The sequence below is a fragment of the Achroia grisella genome, unplaced genomic scaffold (genome assembly GCF_030625045.1).
Source record: "Achroia grisella isolate CSIRO2021 unplaced genomic scaffold, CSIRO_AGI_Agris_v1 utg402, whole genome shotgun sequence".
In the NCBI taxonomy this organism is placed as follows: Eukaryota; Metazoa; Arthropoda; class Insecta; order Lepidoptera; family Pyralidae; genus Achroia; species Achroia grisella.
The window spans coordinates 8,033,440-8,040,618 of NW_026712841.1; the positions used below are offsets into that span (position 1 = coordinate 8,033,440).

The following is a 7,179-nucleotide window of genomic DNA, read 5'->3' on the forward strand; positions in this document are numbered from 1 at the left end:
ATTGGTGAGCTTATATATTCATGTATTTCAGATATGCATCCATATTGTATTAGTAAACAACTTCTAAACTATGCTAATAAATTATAATGTATGTATATCCTTGTTATTTCAATTCATATATTTATATCCACGATCAGATAGGTCCGCAGGATGTCCAGTGCCTCTGGAGCGGACAATCCGAGATATTTGGTATAATGTTCAGGAGATTGTTTGCGCTCTCTCTAATTCTCCACATCAGTGACGCAGTTCTTCCCCGCATCTAGGCTAGCCATCTGACTGCGCGACTACAAATATCTCTGAGGCGCTACAGAACTGAGGCAGCCCAAACAACATCTTTAATGCCTTAAGGCATTTTCTACCAGATAACCATTGGGTAAAAACAGAAAGCGGTTGAATCTAAATGATTTTGACTTTGAATACTTTTAAAAGCGATGCATCTCGTTATGCTTTTGTGAAGTTGGAAGCGACGAAACTCGTAAAGTCGCAACAAGTCGTGTTCGCTCCAAGTAACAATCGCTCCTCGATTCGTCCATTGTTTATTCAAAAACTTATGATTAAGTTCTGGAATTGAATCCACCGCGAGGGAGACGCAAGGCCGACCTCGCACACATACAATTTGGTTATTAAAGAAAAATATTTGTTTAAGAATTGAATAGAAATTGATTTGATATCTATACGTATATATAAAATTGGAGTGTCCGTTTGTAACATTGAAATAATAGTTTTTTACTACTTGCATATGAATATAAATAAGGTACATACACCAAAATATTTTTTTTACAATTTTTGTCTGTCTGTCTGTCTGTTTGTTACGGCTAAACTCTGAAATGGCTGGACCGATTTTGATGGGACTTTTTTTGGCAGGTAGCTGATGTGATAAGGAATAACATAAAAAATATTTTACTTTAGAAAAATGTTAAATTCCACGCGGACGAAGTCGCGTGTACAGCTAGTCGAACATTAATGTTACTGGCTTTTTCTGATGACCTCCGTGCTCTAGCGGTTTAGCATACCGGCTTACCTCTGATGGTCTCCGGCTCGATTCTTTGCACGGTACGTATATCTGTATTCATAAGTATGATTGTTTATGTCGGCTTGGATGTTTTCTTTATATTTGCACAAAAAATATTTTTGCCTTATATACGTACCTTAGTCTCACCTATATAAAATTGGAATATTTAATGGACTGTAGAAATGGTATAGACCCTTTACTATTCGTTAATGAAAATAATTAAATTGGTAGGAGGATTGTGTCAGGAATACAAGATACAGCGGAAGAGTTACCGTATTATAAACTGAAAAAATCTTAAATAAATCGTTGGGGTTTCCAAGCTTAAGCTTGCTTTGTACGCTGCATTTCGGTTGTCAGATACAATTAGATAGTGAAATTACAGAATAAGAGGCATGACATCTTAGTCCTCTGGTCCTCCTACTAGCTTTACAATTTGTCAATCGTTCGTTCATTAATAAATAAAAAAAGATAGGGTATCGCTTGGCTTGGTCCGTTGTACGCAATGTTATTTTAGGACTAAAAATGCTTACGATAGACAGAGGCATGGCACGTTTCAAGTGTCAACAGTCTTTTCTAATCTGTGGTTTGACAGAGCAGAAAAAAAACCGATGGACAGATACTTTTGCATGGGGATTTTAGACTGATGCAATTTTTTTGGAGGGTTTTTCAAGATTGTTTTTCTAGAGCCTTATTAGAAAGTCGTTTGTATTTGTTGTATTTATGTATCGTTTGTACTCGTAACTATGTGTATTTTTGCAGGGCATCTGCAAGATGGAGTCCTTTCGAGATGCAGTCAAGTTTCTAGTGGGAGCCTTTTTAAAAAGTCGTTTGTATTTGTATTTTTGTATCGTTTGTACTCGTAACTATGTGTATTTTTGCAGGGTATCTTCAAGATGGAGTCCTTTCGAGATGCAGTCAAGTTTCTAGTGAGGACCTTTTTAGACAGTCGTTTGTATTTGTTGTATTTTTGTATCGTTTTAGTAACTAGTATTTTTGCAGGGCATTTGTCAAGTTTCTTGGGAGCCTTTTTTAGACAGTCGTTTGTATTTCTTGTATTTTTGTATTGTTTGTACTTGTAACTATGTGTATTTTTGCAGGGTATCTTCAAGATGGAGACCTTTCGAGATGCAGTCAAGTTTCTAGTGGGAGCCTTTTTAGAAAGTCGTTTGTATTTGTTGTTTTTTTGTATCGTTTGTACTTGTAACAATGCGTATTTTTGCAGGGCATCTGCAAGATGGAGTCCTTTCGAGATACAGTCAAGTTTTTAGTGGGAACCTTTTAGACAGTCGTTTGTATTTGTTGTATTTTTGTATCGTTTGTACTCATAACTATGTGTATCTTTGCAGGGCATCTGCAAGATGGAGTCATTTCCAGATGCAGTTAAACAAAATATGCAGTCGGAGCCCTTTAGTCAGGAATCGATTGAAAAGAAGAATAATTACTTTAATCTAATTAGTTTTAGTCAAAATAACTAATATTTTATTTGTAAATACTACATTGTTGATTTAATTTAATATTATAAATGTTGTTTCCAAATACTGAACATAAAAAATATGAATATACCAAGACGTAGATAGTAAGTTAACTTCATTATTGAGAAAAACTTTTTCGTAAATTTAAACTTTTTTAATTAGTCTCTTAATTAACAGCGCGCAACTCGCCCATAAAATTCTTGTAGCTTTTAAAAGTAAGTACTTTGTAATTCAATTGAGTTCTCGTATATTATTTTTAATAGGCTCGTGGAATAAAGCATTAATACTTTGAAAATGAAACTACGACTTCTGTTCTTGGATTTGATTGTATTTATGTACTTCACTGACATTTTGTTTTCTTGATGGTCATCATATCAGAAATTAAAAATAACGGTTTTTAAATGTATATTTTTTTAATATAACTATAATGTAAGAGAGCAATGTTTGTAATCAATAAAAAAAAAACTATTTCCTATGCTCTATATTCGACGTTCCATTTTCAAACTGAGTAATTTTTATTTTTAAGAAATATTTAATGGCGCTTGCCACCGGTCACCGGTAAAAGTAAGATGTCATGTTATTGAGTACAATAACTCTCGTGGAAGATCAGTTTTGCTCCTTGAGCAGTACTTTACACTGAGCTATGAGCCATATCTGCTGTGACATACATGCAGGTATACCCATATTATAGTGTATTGGTCCAAGGAATCTCACCAGTCGGCCTGTAAAGGAGGTGGGTTTTTCCACTGATCGCAGACGTTCTGCAAACTCTATAAACCGCGTATAAACCTGGTCGAGGGGGCCTGCCGTTAAGAGAGGATACCTCCCGCTTGTGCACGAATCTATCCCGGTGGAAAAGGCGACTCATCGCAGATATGCAACGAGTTTTGGTGGACGGCTTAGGGCAATGATAGAGGACAGAGTTATATTCATCTGAACCTGTCTCCAGTCGTATCATCCACTGGATCAAGATTTGCACCTAAAATCTCCTGCGCAACTGACTGCTTCCGAATATGGTCTTTTTATTCCGATTTGAATATTGGGCTTTGTCTGAGACCTGCACGCGGGCGGCTCTGGGGGTGTTTACCGTGGTCGTTCCTTCTCTGATCAGGGGGGACAGAGAGGGCTCTGCAGCACCTGGATCGGCAAAGCAGGCCTATTCAGGGAAGCACTGCTTTCCCTGCTCAGCCAGGGAGGGGGCTAGAAAAGGTGTCTAAAAATGTTATCGTTAAACTCGCGGTCGACGCCACAGAAAGTATACAAATAATAAAATCCCTATTATGACATTCGGCGCGTGGAATGTACGTACCCTGCTTGATAGCGATGAAAATATCTGCCCCGAACGGAAAACCGCCATTGTTGCCCGTGAACTTCGTCGCTATGATATAGATGTGGCTGCTCTCAGCGAAACACAGTACTTTACTTTCTTTTGGAAGGGACTGCTGCCTCTGAGACGCGTCGGTCAGGTGTTGGATTTGCGATTAAAAATAGACTTGTTGTACAAGTGTGTCCGGTTCATATTTCGGACCGCGTTACCACACTGCGCCTACATTTCTTAATGTCATCAGTATCTATGCCGACTATGGATAAGTCTATGACATTAAGGATCAGTTTTATGAAGAGCTTTCAAGCTGTATCGAAAGCGTAAGACCTAAATATTCTCCTGTTGGGTGATTTTAATGTATTACGATGCATGGCCCAATGTTTTCGTAATTAATGAACAGCAACGGCCAGCTTTTACTCAGTTTATGTGCACAATTCCATCTTGCAATAACGAGTACCTTGTTTAGGCTTCCCGCTAAATACAAAAATACATGGATACAAATAAACATGGCATCTAATTATCTATGTCACCCGCGTCATGCGTGGTGCGCACTGCTGGACTGACCATAGGCTTGTTGTTGCTAAGTTGCGTCTTCGCCTCTATCGTCCTCGAAGATCTGGTACATCAAAGCCCAACGCGAGTCTTAACGTAGATGGGCTTCAAGATCTTGAGATGAGGAAAGAATATGCTCGATCTTTGGTCTCTGGTTTGCCATCCATCAACAAAGACGGCGGCATTGTGGATTGCGACTGGAGTGCTTTGTCTTCTCACATACTGAACACGGCCACAACTACTTTGGGTAGTAGAGCCCGTAAGAACGAGGACTGGTTTGATGAGAATGATGAAGTATTGACGGAAGCAATTGACAAGCATCGCCGTCTCCTTGACCCGGAGATCAGAGAAAGTAACCTGCAGCTGAGGCGATTATCAAGTGGTGGCGAGAGAAGGCTCAACAAAGTGGCTCGTTGACACGAATCAGCTCGGAGAATTTTACAGCGACATAATTGGCACAACCTCTATTGCCAAAATACCGTTAAAGCCGCTGTATAAGAGCAAAGAGGAAGTACTTGCACGATGGGCAGAACACGTCAGCACTCTGCTAAATGTGGACCGGGCTGCTGACCTGGAACACATTCGTTCGATTCCGCAACTCCCTGTCGCTACTGAGCTGGACGAGACACTCACTCGTGAGGAGATTGCTCTCGCCATCAAACAACAGCAAAATAAGCGTGCGGTGGGCATTGACTCTATACCGGGAGAACTGTTTAAATACGGCGGTGATGAATTGCATTCAGCTATATGGGAACATTTTGTTCGTATGTGGCAAGAGGAACAAGTCCCATCTACTTTTAAAGTATCACGTATCAGGGCCCTATATAAGAACAAGGGTGACCGGTCCATTGTAATTCATTTACTATAAAAACTGAACCGCCTTATGACATTCCGAAAAACTTCTTCCCAGAAAATGAAATTGAGGCTATATTCTCAGTGAGACAACTACAGGAGAAGAGCAGAGAGCAAGATCGTCCTATATATCTCTTTTTTGTTGACCTTGAGAAGGCCTTCGATTTTTGTCTTGTTTCACAAAATCGGATGTACAGAAAGTTGAGACTTCTAAGACTCCTGCATGACGACATGCAGTGCTGCGTCGCTGTTAACGACGAACAGTCCAATTTTTCCCCGTCACCTGTGGGGTAAAACAGGGGTGCGTTCTAGCACCCACATTGTTCGCGTTATACTTTTCAGTCGTAGTCCAAGAGGTCTCACAAACGACTTCTGAAGGTGTTCGCATTCGATTTCGCACGGACGGCAATATTTTTAATCTAGCCAGACTGAAAGCCCGCACCAAAGTGTCGCATGCCGTGATCACTGAGTTGATATACGCTGATGACCTGTGCTTCGTAGCAGAATCCCCAGGGGGCCTGCAACAGCTAATGTCCGATTTCCACGAGTCGTGCCAAAAATTTGGCTTAAAAATCAGTGTCAAAAAGACGGAGGTGATGTCTTTGGATACTCATGGTCGCGAGTCACTGAATATTACACTCGGAGGGGATGAGCTGAAGCAGGTGGATAAGTTTCGCTACCTGGGTAGCACAATATCATCTAAGTGTGATCATGATGCAGAGATCAACAGCAGAATCGGTGCTGCTGCAGCGGCCTTTGGCAAGCTGGACTCTAAGGTCTTTAACTCGCACGACTTTAGGTTGGCAACGAAGATCAATGTCTACATGGCAGTCGTGCTGCCCAACATATACTCTGCCGAAACGTGGACAGTATATCGCCGTCACATCCGTATGCTAGACCGATTCCACCTCAAGTGCTTACGGAAAATACTTCATATCCGATGGTCTGACTGCGTACGGAATACTGAAGTGCTGCGAAGGGCCAATGTCGGTGGTATTGAGTCTTATCTTATGCGGCGTCAGCTTCGGTGGTGCGGGCATGTGACGCGTATGATGGAGGAAAGAATGGCTAAGTGCATCTTTTACTCAGAACTTGAGGAAGGCAAGCGGAAGCATGGCGGACAACTCCTCAGGTACAAAGATGTGCTGAAGCGACACATGAAGCAGTGCGACATCAAATGGGAGCAGCAGGCTGCCGAACGGCCAGAGTGGAGAGCGCTTGTTAATTCTAGCGTCAAAGCTTTTTCTTAAGCTAGATGCCAGACGTGACAAGCTGAAAGCCCGACCATCTGCGGCTATCAGCTATAATTATATGAACGGTGTGCTCTCATGCCCGCAATGTGCGAGGATTTTTACACACAAAATAGGCTACATAAGTCACATGCGAGCACATCAACGACAAAATCGGAACTGAAGATAGTCGCCGTGGCCGAAATCGGCCTGGATTACATCATCATCATTGTATTGGTCTAAATATTATGTAATGTATACTATTCGTAATTAAACCTATTATGTGTGTACTAAGATACAAATAAAAATTATTATCTATGTTATCTAAGCTCCACATGATGATGAAAGAAAATTCGTGGTGCTCCACATGTATACGGATGAAGGTAACCATTTACCATCAGGAGGTCAATCAGCACGTTTGCCATTCCAGTATCATTAAACTGCTGTGACAGACGTACATATACCCAAAATTCACCATGTATCGGCTACATTTTACCTTTTAATATCGAAATTAAAAAGTCACATTGTACACATAATCAAATATCATTTAATAAAAACTGCATTGCACCCAGAAAAATAAATTTCGAAATTCGACTTTTTGTCTTTAATGTTAACGTTGAATTTCCATTCTACTACGAAGCGTGCGATTATTAATGGTGTTATTACAATATGTATCAAACGGTAAACCTTTATAGTTTCTAAAGTCCCGCCAGCGTATATATTACGTTCATTGTCATT

General features: G+C 40.4%; 1 pseudogene; it reads left to right on the forward strand.

The window, feature by feature from the left end:
- The first annotated feature begins 3,764 nt into the window (after positions 1-3,764).
- On the forward strand, positions 3,765-6,625 carry LOC131844577 (uncharacterized; annotated as a pseudogene).
- Positions 6,626-7,179: the final 554 nt, after the last annotated feature.